We start from the raw sequence: 14995 nt of genomic DNA, 5'->3' as shown, positions 1-14995 counted from the left end.
GGGGCCACGGCGTCCCTCTGGATGAAAGGCTCAGCGGAACTCTAAGTCATTATCGTGATCAAGGACGAAGGAACAGTTTCAGCGTGTAAATGCAGATGCTCTCTTGGTTTCTGTGATAGATGTGTTCCCAGTGCCAATGCAGCACTGTGTTGAATTCTTTTTAAAATCTGAAAGACCTGCAGGCTCTTCTCTCCTTTTCTTAAATCCATTTCCCCGTTGAGATGAAAAATGTAATACTTTTCAGCTTACTTTAGACTTTCTTCAAAAGTATTTCTGGAAAAGGATCCTTCATGTGGAGCATATGAAAACTGTCAGAGGATGGGAGAGAGTGAGGTTTTAAAAACACACTAATGGACAGCCATTATGCCGTGGGGAGTTCCCCCAGAGAGCAGAAAAATGCAGGCTGGGGAGGTCGGGGGAGACAGAGCATAGAAGCCCTGGATTCAAGGAAGAACACAGTCTAGAGACACTAAAAAACCTGGATGCATAATGAGATGGGAAAATAATACCAGCCAAGATAAAGATTGCCAAGGTTCGCCCTGGGAGAGAGCAAAATAGGAGTTTGAAGCCTGACCAATTGAGTTCAAATGCTGCCATTTCCTCTTGCTAGCTATGGTACCAAACACATTGCTTTTCATGTGACTCAGTTTCCTTGCCTATAACATGGCCTTAGAAATAACTTCTGCATAGGGTTGTTGTGATAATTAAGTGGGATGATGTATGTCTAGTGTTCACTTTATTCACTGGTAAGAGTAGTGCTCAATAAATGCTGTTTTTTCTTATTATTGCCATTAGTGTTATTCTCACTGACACAAGGGCACAGACAGCTTCATAGCCTGCTTTTGAGACAATGGCCAGTCCTACTTTCCCTCTGGGAGTTTATGTGTGTGTGTTTTCTCTCTCGATAGCAGTGGACTCACACATTTAATCCCATTACTGGGGTTTCCTTGTTTACATCCCTGTTCCACCTCCTTGAATGTCTGCCATGGCACCGGACTCCGCATGGAGCTTACTCGCAGGCAGAGGGCTGTGTTCTAGTAGCAACTTGGGTCCCAAGAGGAGGTCTGGTGACTCATTTCCATCTCATCATGAGTTGCCTGTCTCCTACGCCAGGGCTGGAAAGCAGTGGACTGGAGGTTTGTGCTATGAGCAAATCTGAATCATGGAGAGAATGTGAAGGAAAATGAGGAGCAGTTGAAAAATACTCCATAGGAAAGAAATGGTAAGCTTCATGGTTTCTTTTGCACTTTCCCAATTCAGCCTCTAGAAAAGGTGTCATAAACCTCTGCAGGAGTGACTAAGGGCTGGGACAAAGGCAGGCCTGTTACAGACGTCCCTGTAACTCCAGAAGCAAATCTCTTTTTTACCCCTCTTAAATAACTCCAGAACATTACATGGCATTAACGAGTTTCCCAGGACAGGAACTTCTAGTTTATTACTTGCTCACATTGTCATCAGAAATTAATTTTGTCCCTGAAAGACAAATTGGCTGGTAGCTTATGAAGTTAAATGGAAAGAACAAGTGCGCATCTGTTTCTTCTGCATTTTGTCTCCTTGGTGTCTTACATATAAATGAATCAGAGTGTTCAAACTTAAATTAAGATCTTTGGCTAGATAAACAGTTAAAACTGGTTCCCATAGCTACCTCTCACACATAGCTGTGATTGCATTATAATCCCCTAGTAATCAGCTCTAAATGAAAGAAAGATGATAAGGGTGCTCTTTTCAGTTTTCAGGACTGATTTTTATTAGCTCTCAATCAGTCCGGGACTGCTCTGTCTTTCATCACATTGTGGTAGTGTTTGTAGAATCATTAGAGTAATAAAGTGTAAATCTTACTGAGGTGCATTATTCTTGAGGTGTTTTATATAAGGAAAACTCTGAAGATTACACTGGCTGGTACAAGAAAGATTTGTTTCTGAGACGAAAGTAAGACTGTAATGTATGCTAGATTCATTTATTCTTTACCGGAGTCAAAACCTGATGAATTATCCAGCCTAGGTAAAACAACCACCACAAAAACCTCTTGGACTTAGGCAGCAGAGTATTACCATAATATAGATTTGCATGCATTTAGCCATTTCCTCATTTGCCTTGTTATCCTGCTCCCACACTCTTCCAGTGTAAAGCCCTCCCATTACAGACGCATTACCCACAAAACCGCAAGCTTTGCTATTCCCAATGTGATTTCTTTTGCAAACCAGTGTAATCCAATAAAACATCGTGTCGCACCAACATTGAAGTATTTATTGCAGAGTACATTGCAGCTTAAAAAAGTGCACTTGCCCCCATCCTTTCTCGTATATCACAGAGTGACCTGCCCCTTCAACCTCATTTGGGTTGGAGATCACAAAGTGGAGAAAAGTGGCCATCGACAAGCCTCCTCTGCACCCACTTTGGATTTTTCTAGGCCTATCCAAGAGATGGTAGCGAGGAAAGGCAATGGCTCTGACTTTCCCCAAGTGTTGGAGGATTTTTCACAGATTTCGCAGGTGTGCTCCACATTTGCAATTAACAGAATACTTAATCCTGACATGCCTTTCCTTTCCCAAAGGCTTTATTATGGCTGGAATATGTTACAATGCATCATACACATAGGTACCCATAAAAATGCCTGCTTGTTTTAAACGTGGGATTTTATTCATTTTATGTTTATATTAGGCCGAAAGTGTCCCTATATTTTAGTGACAGACATTTACACTCATCCATGGGGTGAGAAACAATATCATGCAGCAGTATGTAGCCTCTGCAAGAGCTTATAGAAATGTGGTGGCCTCATATTTAATTTTAAGTTACTGTTTTTTAAGGAAAGGTTTTGCCTGAGATAATTATTACAGTTTCCATGCTCACAGGGCAATTATGTGCATCTCCACAACCAGCAGAGTGTCTGTAAGATTCAGGCAACTAGAGAGTCAGGTAGTGGCATGGTGAAGATTTTCCCCAGGTATCTTTTCGGTTGCTATCATTATATGTAAAAATATGGGTAGGATTAGACCTGCAGATAGAGTTTTTAGAGACCAACAAGAAGAAAGCATTTGATTAGGGTGGTTCTGGGTGATAAAGGAAATCTCATTTTCAGACTTTTTTTTTTAACCCTTAGTCCTGAGTCCATTTTAAATGTAAAATGTACATTTTACATTTTAAAATATTTAAAAAGCCCGAGTTTAAGCGCTGGTTCCCTCTTCTTCTTTTTTAAAAGAAAGCAAATAAAATATTTTGCTGATGATGGCGCTTCTTGTATGTGTTTGCATGTTGGTACTTAAATGCAATATGTCTGGAAGATGTTGCTATTTCACACTACGCGCACAAGAAAGAGTAAATTGTAGGTCCTGATTATCAACAGATAACAAGACATACTGTATATAAATAAATGCTCAGCATCAAAACCCATTATTGGATTAGCTATATAATCATGTCTCAGGCTGTAAGTCTGTGCTGACAAATGAACACTTTTCATTTGGCTCAAGGTCCTCATCAGCAACGGAACTAATTTTACATTCTCACCCATTAAGTGAATAAGATGTGGAAAAAGCTGTCTGCTTTTTGAAGTGTAAATTTGCTGCTACAGGCTGTGCAGACCAAAGCGCTTTTGAAGCAGGCAAATGAGATCATCTCTAGGGACATGTGAACCTCACAAAGTTTAGGTCATTTCTGTTGAAGGGACGAAGTGTGTCTGCATGTGTTCTTGTGGTTTAGGTGCCCATGCACTTTGGGCTGTGTGGGTGTTCTGGATGGTGTGGATGGTGAACACCTGGAATAAACCCGGGAGAGCATAGGGAGCATAGGGAGTGCCGTCTTTATCTTCTCCAGAAACCAAGTACTCCTAGAATCTGTGAAGAGCCTGAGATAGAAAAATCTGGGGTTGGCACTAGACCGTCAGGATCCCCAGCCCTCTGTCACCCTTGAGAAAGGACATCAAAGCCTCTGAGCTTCCAGTTCTGAATGTCTTGTAGGACTGGACTGCTCCGTGGAGGTGCCAAGATAAGATGCTGGTACTGCTGGGGCTGACTGGGGAGCAAGATGAGCCAGGAGGAGGAAACTTCCTACTTCAACCATTCTGAGTGATTTTAAATATGCTATATGCTGATGACTTCACATTTATATCTGTAGCACAGACTTCTTTGTACTCCACATTCTTGTATGCAACTGCCTACTTGGTCTATCTACTTGGATGGTTCGTACATATCTCAAACTTAACATATCCAAAATAAAACTATGGGGCTCTATCCCAAAATGTGTCTCTATTCCCCAATTCCTCCTCATCTCATAAATTTCATCACCATCTTTCTTCTTGCTAAAGCCAGAAACTTAAGAGTTATCCTCGATTCACCCCTTTCCCTCACCAGTGAAATGCAATCTACCAGCAGTCATGCTGGTTTGATCAACAGAATATACCCTAAATCTCCTTGAACTCCTAGGCCAGGTAAAAGTCACCTCTCACCTTGACAACAATGACACTGCCCCTCCAACTGCTTCTCTAACCACCCCTCCAACCCTTACTTTAACCACCGCTTCTCCTCATTAATGCTGAGCAGAGAGTAACTGTAAAATATGTGTGTTAAGGGTTGAATTGTACTTCTCCTTAGTAATTGTATGTTGAAGTCTTTAACCTCAGTACCTCAGAATGTGATCTGATTTGGAAATAGAGTAATTGCAGGTGTAATTAAATAAGATGAGGTCATACTGGGTATGGAGTGGGTGCTTATCCAATATGACTAGCGTCCTCATAGAAAGAATGTCATGAGGAGAGAAAGAGAAACAGACAGAGGGAAGATGATGTGAAGACACAAGGAAAAACCATCCATAAGGAATGCCAGAGATTTCCAGCGAACCACCAGAAGCTTCGAGAGGCATGAAACAGGTTTTCCCTCCCAGCATTAGAAGGAACCGAGCCTATGGACACCTTGATCTTGAACATCTAGCCTCCAGAGCCATGAGACAGTGAATTTCTGTTGTTTAATAAGCTAGTCAGTCTGTGGTGCTTTGTTATGGCATTCCTACCAGATGAATGCAGTGTGCAATCATGTCCCTCTACTACTTAGAGCCCCTGCAAATGGTTTCCCATTTTATTTAGATTCAAATCCCAATTCCTCATCCTGACCTACAGAACTCTACAATCTGGCCCTCTATTCCTCCAGTCTCATTTCCCACCAATTTTCCTTCACCAGCGTCAGCCACACCAGCTGTTGTTCTATTCCTCAGGCATGCCCAGCTCCTTCTATTTTCATGGCCATTGCACAAGCTGTGCCCTTGACTTGAAGTGCTTGCCTCCTTCTCAATTCTGATTGCATGGCTGACACCTGAACCTTTAGGTCCTAACTTATATGTCACCCCTCCTATCTCTGCTGTCATTTTCTGTCTTGGCTCCAATTTTCTTTTATAATTACTTATCATGATGTAAAAGGCTTCGCTTGTGGCTTGGCGGTGAAGAATCCCCCTACCAATGCAGGAGACATGGGTTTGATCCCTGGGTCAGGAAGATCCACTGGAGAAGGAAATGGCAACCCATCCCAGTATGCTTGCCTGGAAAATCCCATGGAAAGAACAGCCTGGCGGGCTATAGTCCATGGGGTCGCAAACAATCAGACATGACTTAGCAACTAAACAACAGCACAATTATGATACGTACACTTACTTTATATTTGTATAGATGCTCTTTTATAAATCTAGACCATAAAGTTCAGGAGGTCACATCAGTCTGGTTCATCAGTGTAAGGCCAGTGCCTAACATAGTGCCTGACACACTGGGTGTTCAATGCATATTTGTTCAGTGAATAAATGTATACAGTTAACTTAGAGAAGCATCTTTTCCTCAAGACTTGTGGCTGATGAAATGTTTCACGTAAGCCTTTATCCGTTGGTTACTGCTTGAAAAAGGGTAATTATTATGTAAGAAACATCCACTGGCATCTCTCCATGCTGGTAATGTTTAGATTACCTCATATCCTCAAGATTATCTGTCTATAAGTAGAGGAACTGATCAAAAATTTAGGTAAAAGGATATGGTAGGAAAAACGGGCTGTGAGTCAGGTCTTTGCCCATTAATTGCATCATGAAGTTTGTGAATCCTCTCCCAGAAAGAGCATTGCCTTGGCAGGCCAAAGAGTACATTGCTTTATAGAAATACTCTGTGATCTCAGCTTTTGCCAAGTTGAAAAATAGGAAGTTGTGTGGGTGAGTGTGGGGGAGATTGCTAGCTATCCACCAAAATCTGTTCTCTTTTCTTGCTGGGCACAAAATTAAATGACATTTCCCAGCCTCCCTTGCAGTTAGGTGTGGTCATGTGACTGAGTTCTCTCCTATGATACATGAGCAGAAATGACAGATGTGATTTCCAGACCCAAGGCTCTGGAAACCTCCTTTGTGCACTGTCCATGATCATTTCTCTCTGGTTTGTGGAACTGTCAATGCCCAGGGCAACTCTAGAAAACATGGTTGAAAATGCAAAATGACCATTATGCTGGGTCTCATTTGACCATGTGGAGAAGTCCTTCCCTGCAGACCTGAACTGAGCAGGTAATCCTAGCAAGTAGTTTGTATGATGTCACTGAAGTTTTGGGGTCTTTCTGTAACTGCAGGCTAGTCAACCCTCACAGTATCATGTCACGTTCTTTAAGAAGCTGACACTTGTGAAAGGGGTGAAACTAGCACTAATGATGTTGGTTAAAGGAGGAGGGACTCGAATGAACTGTTAGACACAAGCAAGAGTCTCTTCTCTCTCATGAGGCAACCAAGCCATGGGAACTAAACGTTTGATCCCTGATGGGGCAACTAAGATCCCGCATGCTGCATGGCCTGGCCAAGACACCAAAACCAAAACCCAAAACTCGTTCTTCAAACACTCTGTGAGCTGAAGGAGATTAAGGAAAAAGATGGAGTCCGTGAATTACCTACAGAGTTGTCCCAACAGCTGTTGCTGTGACACTGTGTTACTCTAGGTTATTCCCATTTCTGGTCATGACCCCTCCTGAGGGCATGGAAAAGACTCTGAAACTAATAACAGAAAGACAAAGTTGAAACTAAGAGCAGGAAGATGAAATTTGTGAGGTAAGCACTCAGGACCTGAAAGGGGAAGAAAAACGCAAATTCTGAAGGGCATTCAGCCACTTGAATAACTTCTCAACTGTCATATCTGCAAGGAAGATGGTGACTAGTCCAGGGCTTGATACATCTTATGTATTCAATGAATGTTTGAGAAATAAATAAATAAGCTATTTCATTTGAACCCCAAAAACGTTATGAGGAGATAAAATTTTACTGTAGACAGTGTTGTTTGCTTATTGGGGTCAAAACCATTCCTGTTCCTTTTTTTTTTTTTTTTTTCTCCTTCTTGGTCTGTGGAAGACTATACTTTCCAGTCCCCATGCAGTTAAGTGGGGTCATTGGCTGGTTCTGGACAAAGAATTGTGCATGAAAGTAACACAGCAGGAAAGACTCCTGCAAATTTTCTCTGCTGCTGCAGCCAGTCCTATGGCCCTATGCTGTGGATCCTCTGGCCCTCACTGACTTGCACTGGGTGTGTAATATGAGCAAGAAATAAGATTTTGTTGGATTAAGCATCATATGTCTTATATTCCAGCAGAACCTGCACTACCTACCTGGACCAACCATCAGCAGCCTCCTCCTTTTCTCTTTATGTAGTGAGAAGCTCAAAATTTGCCAGCTCTTCTCCAGAGGTCATCTGCTGCAGGAGAGCTGGCTCTTCTCCTAGCTTCAGGGGTGAAATGGGTGTGGTCCAAGCTGATCAGGGTCCTCTTAACACGTCGTCAGTGATTACTTAAATTATAGGCTTGTAAACCACATCTGGCCAATGTGGTGTCTGGGGAACTCTGATAGGGGTTTTGGTGGGAAATTTTCCCTCAATTTTAAATCAGGAGACAAGAATGCTTCCTTTTCATGCCTTAAAGCATTATTTTGGGAGGATATAGAGCTGCTGTAACCATCTCGTGGCCAAAGGGGAGATGTCAACACACTGAAGATGAATGCCTGGAGATGAAGAGGGATCCTCCTTAGACTATTTTTGGTTGAATATTCTGTTCCTTGTATCTCAAAGCATCCAACAGATTATCTCCATTTTATTGAAGCTGAAAATGAAGTTCAAAGAGTATAAATGATTCACCTAAAGTCTCTTGGCTTGCTAGCAGAAATCAGGTCTTCTAACTTTAAGTCTTCTCTTTACACTGTTCAGGGAACAATGGCAACTAGGTTTTCTCTCATCAGCCAACCCAGTTAATTGGGGATAGCCACTTAGAGACCCACTCCAATGTTCTTGCCTGGAGAATCCCAGGGACGGGGGAGCTTGGTGGGCTGCCGTCTATGGGGTCACACAGAGTCAGACATGACTGAAGCAACTTAGCAGCAGCAGCAGCTACTTAGAGAGTTGTGCTGAGAAGTTTTTAAGATCATATCCAGTAAGAAAAACGGTTTGGATTGATTAATAATTTTATGAGTAAAAGATAGGAAAGTAGCACACTTTTCTATCATTGTAATAAATCATGTAATTCTGGATTAACTTTATGGGGGGGGGGAGGAGTTGTGTATGAGTTATCAATTGCTGGCTAAAAAATTACCCCCCAATTTAGTAACTTAGAAAAACCAAACCATGGGTGTGAATTAGCTGAGTGCTGCTGTCAAATTTCTCAGTGGTTGCACTCACTCAGGCTCTCTGGTTGCACTGGGGCTGCCATCTAATCTGTAGCCTTGATTAGGAGAGGACCTGCTTTCAAGCTCACTCCTGTGGTTATTGGTAGGATTCTGCTCCTCCTGCACCATAGGACTGAGGGCCTCAGTTTTTTAATGGCTATGCTCAGGTCTCTGTTGCCTGGGTCTAATCATAGAGCAGTTTATCCTAGGGTGGCTGGCTTTCCTGAGTCAACAAGCAAGTGAGAGGGCATCCAAAGAAAGAAGATACAGACTTTTAGTAACCCAATTTTGGGTTTTACATCTCATTGTTTATGTAGATTTTATTCATTCTAAGTGGACCCATAAGTTCAGCCCACACTCAAGGAGAGGGAATTACACAAAGGAGTGAATATTGGGAGGCAGGGATTAGGAGGCAGTTATTTTCAAGGCTGCCTACCTACCACAAGGGATACATTTTTAAAAAGCACATGCAATTACTTTTTCTGTTACCATTTCTGTAATTGTTATGGCTAACTACTTGGCCTCAAGCATTGTGGTTTTTTTCTTCTCAAGGTTCTAGTGTTTCTCTGTGGGTTCAGGCGATACCATGAGGGGCTATCATGTGTCACCTTTCCATGTCAAGGGATAAGCACATAGTAATAATTTAAAATAATATTAATCATAATAATTAATAATATTAGAAAAGTCCCACAGCACAGTGAATGCCATTGATGTTAGCCTTTCTGCTCTTCCTTCTTCTCCCCAGTCCTGGTCACATGACACATTTGCCTGTCTGGAAACTAAACATCACTCTCTCTCTCTGACACTCTTGTCTCCTCCCCATGCATGACCCAGCGCTGCCTTTAAAGCCAGTCTACTCCTGAAAATGTGCCTGTTGGTGGAGGGCACGTGGAAAAAATACAGAAGGGGAGTCATTCTCTGGGCAATGTCTGACACAGACACACATGTTCGTGAGAGAAAGAATATTTTAAGGATTCTGGAAAAAAACAAGATTGGAGGTAGAATGGGTTAATATTTCGAAGGAGATGAACTGTCATGGGGTTGTGACTAGTCTAGCAGGCTGGGAGAGACCAGAGGATAACCGGACTTTTAATAAAGGGAAGCAGATTCAATTAATCATGACAAGAAAATGAGCGAGGAGTGCTTTTCCATTGTTATTTAATAAGAAAACTGTGTAATTAAGTGATAAAAATAGTTTTTGCAAGAAGCAGGCAGTTAAATAGTTTATAAAGCCAGTCAGGCCAAGTCCTCAGCATCCCTGTTAGCAATCAGAATGCTTTTTATATGGTGTCTTTCTTTGGAAACGCACGGCCATCTCTCCACAGACATTACCTCATTTGCTTCCCAGCCTAATGAATGCTTTATGGCTGAGAAATGATGGAGGAGGCAAGTAAGATGGAAGAGAGGGAGAAACTGAGGCATGGGAGGGGAAAGTGGGAAGGGGGGGACCTGCGGTGTTCCCAGGAAGCTTCTGTAAGCAGTACTTAGCTTTAATCATTTCTAACTTCCTGCCTCTTAATTGTGTTTTGGACATTAGCTAATGAATTCAAATGAAACAATTGCTTCTCTCTTCTAAGAGCTGCAGAGAGGAACCTGGGCTGTGTATGTATTATGGCCAATATGATACTATTCTTCTGAATCGGAGGTGGGGGTGGAAAGAGATCCTGGCATTTGCCATCTGGTAAGCCTGTCTTTAATCCTCAGTAAAGTAATGGAATGGAGATGAAGAAAAAAATTGCGAAAGAATCAAGAGCATAATGCCACCATGAGCAAGCAGCTGTCTGGATTTTTAAAGAGCAAATTCCATGAGACAAATTTAATTGCATTTTTTAATAGAATTAAGAAAAAAAAAAAAACCTCCACAACATTAGTGGGTTGAAGGAAATGAAATGGATGTATCCAGAAATCTCACTTCAAAGATGAATTCTACCAGGCTGGTACTGAGGTCTGTCTCATGGATTGAAACCTGGCTGGAAGGCCATGTGAGCAGCCGCTGGGCGACCATGGTCCGGCTGGGAGATGGCGTCCAGTGGCATGCTTCTGGCAGGCTCTGAGATGGGCTGGTATCTACAGAGCATCATTATTAATGACTTGCAGGAGGTGACAAGCAGAACTTTAATTAAACGTGCACATGTGGCCAAGTGGGAACTTGGCGGCGAAAACACCAGAGAGGCAGGCGCATAATACCTAGGTACTTGTTTTTGAGCTTCTGTGATCTGGCCTGCAAGAAGTGTCTTGACTTTAGTTCCCCTCCTCTCTCCCTGCTGTCTTGGGCTTGAACCAGATTTGTGCATGGTGTCACAGGGGAAGTGGCAGGGAGGTGTCTTTGGAGCAGGCTCATGAATCCCCTTGCCAAACACCAGGGTGTGTACTAGCTGCACCTCTAGCTGGATGCTCTGAAAACAGAACCTTACAAAAATTAATATTGATATTAGCAGAGTAATGAAGCAGCTGCAAATCTGGTTCACAAATGTCTCACCCCATTTCATGGCATGTTTACATCTGTAAAGGGGAGAACACGCAGGAGATGCAGGGATGGGTAGCATCTCCTCTGAATCATTTTCAGGGCAGCCCGTTGGTCCGTGAGTTTTTCCTAGGACAAGCCTGGGTGGTTTGATGTCTGAAGACATTCAGGCTTTTGGAATGAGGTGGCTTGCCCCCCATGCTAAAGAAGACCATGCTGATAAGTGAAGTTCAAGCATTACAGAGTTTCACATTCAATCAACATTTATTGTTTTCTTGAAATATCATTCCTAATAATTCCACTGGCTTGGCTGGTAGCTTCGTCACAACTGAATGTTGGCACTGCCTCTGTTGAAACTTACATTTATTTGAAAATGCCCCTGTCGCCAAGGTAGAAAGATGGTTCCAGGAGAATGCACGCTCTCTGCTCAGAGATATCAAGTACTGTGTGTTCTGAGATGGTAGATTATCTTTGTGCTTTATTTAATTTGGGAACCATTATCCAAACTCTCTGTAGACAGGGAGAGTTTTGTAATGGCAAAGGTGATCTACCCTGTGTCCTTCTGAGACTATACTGTGGCCAGTGAATACAGGTGTGCAAGTGCTTAGGAAGAGGGATAAAAATACCACTACCGCCCAACAGCAATAGCATGACCTCCAGTATTCACTGTGCTGGTGGGCACTATCTAATTGAGTTAATATAACAATGCTATGGAGATAAGGATTTTTATTGCCCTTATTTTAAAACAAGAAAAATGGATCAAGATTGAGATGGAAGGTTTGAGAGTACAGAGTAAACTCCAGAGAGCAAAGCCTGTAGAAGGCAGAACTGACCTGAGTCTTAGGCCCATTGCTCCAGCTTTGGAACCATCACCTAATATTGACCTAGGGTTACTTTGGCAGGGGATTTGATGGCTGGATAATAATGGATCTGGAGTCCAAGGTCAAGACAATGGCATATCACCCTTTAATTATCTATTTAATATTTTCTTAGAGGAGTGGCTGAGATTTCCCTGAAGGATGCGCAGAGATGAAGGACCCCTAGTGGCAGGATCTTGCCTCTTTCTCACTCTCAGGAGCCATTCAGTTCTGGCCCCAGACTTGCATAATCCACCCAGGAAAGCAAAAGTTCTGAGCTGGCCAGCCCCATCTTCCTGAGAAGGCAATTCAGTGACCCTCTGGTTACTTAAGCACACCCCTTTTTGAGTATTATATCCCACCTCTGGGAGCTTATTGAATCATTTGTTCCAGATATATAGCATGCTACCTTAGAGGATTTCTGAGAAGTTCAGTGATCATTACATGTCCAGAGATTTTTTTTTCTTAGATCCAAGTGTTAATTTAGAAATTTTATAGATCAATGCCCCAAATTGCTATCCTTCTGGGACAGGCAGAGTCATCTATTTGACCTCTGACTAGGATGGCAGGAAGCAGGCTTTCTAGGGTTGAAGAGAGTGGACAAAAAGCTTAAGATCCGGGCAAGGATATCTCAATGGTGACAAAAGCGCTTTTGACCTTAAAGCTGTAACTGGATATTTTGGGTAACATACTATGGGGAGATCATCAGATTTTTCCCCCAAGTTCTCAGTTATAGATTTTATTTTGCAATGATAGACCCATCCCAGATATCTTTTCTTTTTTTTTTTAATTTTTCCCATTTATTTTTATTAGTTGGAGGCTAATTACTTTACAATATTGTAGTGGTTTTTGCCATACATTGACATGAATCAGCCATGGATTTACATGTGTTCCCCTTCCCAATCCCCCCTCCCGCCTCCCTCCCCATCCCATCCCTCTGGGTCTTCCCAGTGCACCAGCCCTGAGCACTTGTCTCATGCATCCAACCTGGGCTGGTGATCTGTTTCACCCTTGATAGTATATTTGTTTCAATGCTATTCTCTCAAAACATCCCACCCTCACCTTCTCCCACAGAGTCCAAAAGTCTGTTCTGTACATCTGTGTCTCTTTTTCTGTTTTGCATATAAGGTTATCATTACCATCTTTTTAAACTCCATATATATGCGTTAGTATACTGTATTGGTCTTTATCTTTCTGGCTTACTTCACTCTGTATAATGGGCTCCAGTTTCATCCATCTCATTAGAACTGATTCATATGAATTCTTTTTAATGGCTGAGTAATATATTCCATGGTGTATATGTACCACAGCTTCCTTATCCATTCGTCTGCTGATGGGCATCTAGGTTGCTTCCATGTCCTGGCTATTATAAACAGCGCTGCGATGAACACTGGGGTGCACGTGTCTCTTTCAGATCTGGTTTCCTTGGTGTATATGCCCAGGAGTGGGATTGCTGGGTCATATGGCAGTTCTATTTCCAGTTTTTTAAGGAATCTCCACACTGTTCATAGTGGCTGTACTAGTTTGCATTCCCAGCAACAGTGTAAGAGGGTTCCCTTTTCTCCACATCCTCTCCAGCATTTATTGCTGGTAGACATTTGGATACAGCCATTCTGACTGGCGTGTAATGGTACCTCATTGAGGTTTTGATTTGTATTTCTCTGATAATGAGTGATGTTGAGCATCTTTTCATGTGTTTGTTAGCCACCAGATGTCTTTTCAAAGTGAGTTTGCCCTCCAACTTCAAGGATGAATCTAATTTTTCACCTTTGTATCTGGCTGGCCTCATGACTTTCTTGTAACCAATTGGATGCAATGGAAGTGATACCAGGTGATCTTCAAGATTCGGTTGGAGAAAGCCTGAAGCTTCTCTAAGGCCTTCTTCTGAAGCTGCTGACATTGCATAAGGAGGGCTCTTAGAGAGAGCCCTACTTGCTGTTTTCTGGCAGTCTCTGCCTTTCTTATTCTTTGGCTCCTGGCATCTAAGCCATTCTTTTACCATTCCCCAGCTCCTATGTTTTTGCATTCATCCCCTCCTCCTTTTCATCCCCCTGGATTTTCTTACTCTTATGCGCTCCCCTGCCATGTGGGGAACAGGGAAGATGAAAAGAAAGGGGGTCATGTGAAGAGTGGGGGAGGGTATGCTGGAAACTTTACTACATGGGTACATTTTCTCTCCTGACAAGACTTGGAGCTCAGTGGGACTATTTTAATTTTTCAGATGAGGAGACTGAGGCTCAGAAGAGTGAATTAACTTGCTGAAGTTCACCTAGCAGGTAAGTGTTGGACCTGAATATGTTCTTAGAACTGTCTAATTCAAGAAACCGGTCTATCTCCGTTGGTGGAGTGACTTACGGGGGGAAACCTTAACAATTCATGGTCCACAATCATGTTTTAGTTAACTGCCTAGCAAACCATAGCGTGTTCTCTTCCACAGTAAGGCTTTGATCACTTCAGCAAATCCTCTGGTGTCTTTGTAAAGTCCAGAGTTAAATGAAAAAACAACAGAGAACAGAATTCCCAGGTTTTGTTATCAACGTAAATCTGAACCTCATGATATCTTATCTTGGCAGTCAAGTTTCTGGTGATCGCAACAGGCAAGTCTACAAGTGCTTTCTTTCTTTCCATCTGCAGAAGAAAAGAATATCTATCATAAGCTTAAAATATGAGGTATCAAAATGGCAGTGCCCAGTAGATAGATTTAGATGTTCAGTAAATAATTGTTGAAGAAATAAATGATTGGTATTAAAACTTTTACTTTTGTATTTATTTTAGGATATCCAATGTTTTAGTTTCAACAGTACATCCCACCATATGTGTGTGTGTGTGTGTGTGTGTACATGCCGAGGGATGAGGATGTGAAGGTTAGGGGTAGCTGTGATGGTCCAGAATGGTGTAAAAGGTTGTACAACCCCATGTATGAAAATCATGGTATCATTCTAGACCTCACTGTGTTCCTTTGCAAAGTGAAAATGAGGTCCCTTCAGTTCTGTATATGACCATCTTGGTTCTTAGCATTGAGACCTAGGCG

At 42.3% G+C, this 14995-nt stretch overlaps 1 long non-coding RNA gene across 1 annotated transcript in view; it reads left to right on the top strand.

The window, feature by feature from the left end:
* The first annotated feature begins 1131 nt into the window (after positions 1–1131).
* Positions 1132–14995, top strand: part of LOC122427678 — a 68697-nt gene continuing 54833 nt past the window's right edge. The window contains exons 1-2 of the long non-coding RNA XR_006265510.1: positions 1132–1222; positions 14186–14240. This is a non-coding gene — a long non-coding RNA (uncharacterized LOC122427678). The remainder of the gene's footprint in view (positions 1223–14185; positions 14241–14995) is intronic.

This window comes from Cervus canadensis, chromosome 2 (assembly GCF_019320065.1).
Source record: "Cervus canadensis isolate Bull #8, Minnesota chromosome 2, ASM1932006v1, whole genome shotgun sequence".
Classification (NCBI taxonomy): Eukaryota; Metazoa; Chordata; class Mammalia; order Artiodactyla; family Cervidae; genus Cervus; species Cervus canadensis.
This window is presented reverse-complemented; position numbering and strand designations above follow the sequence as displayed.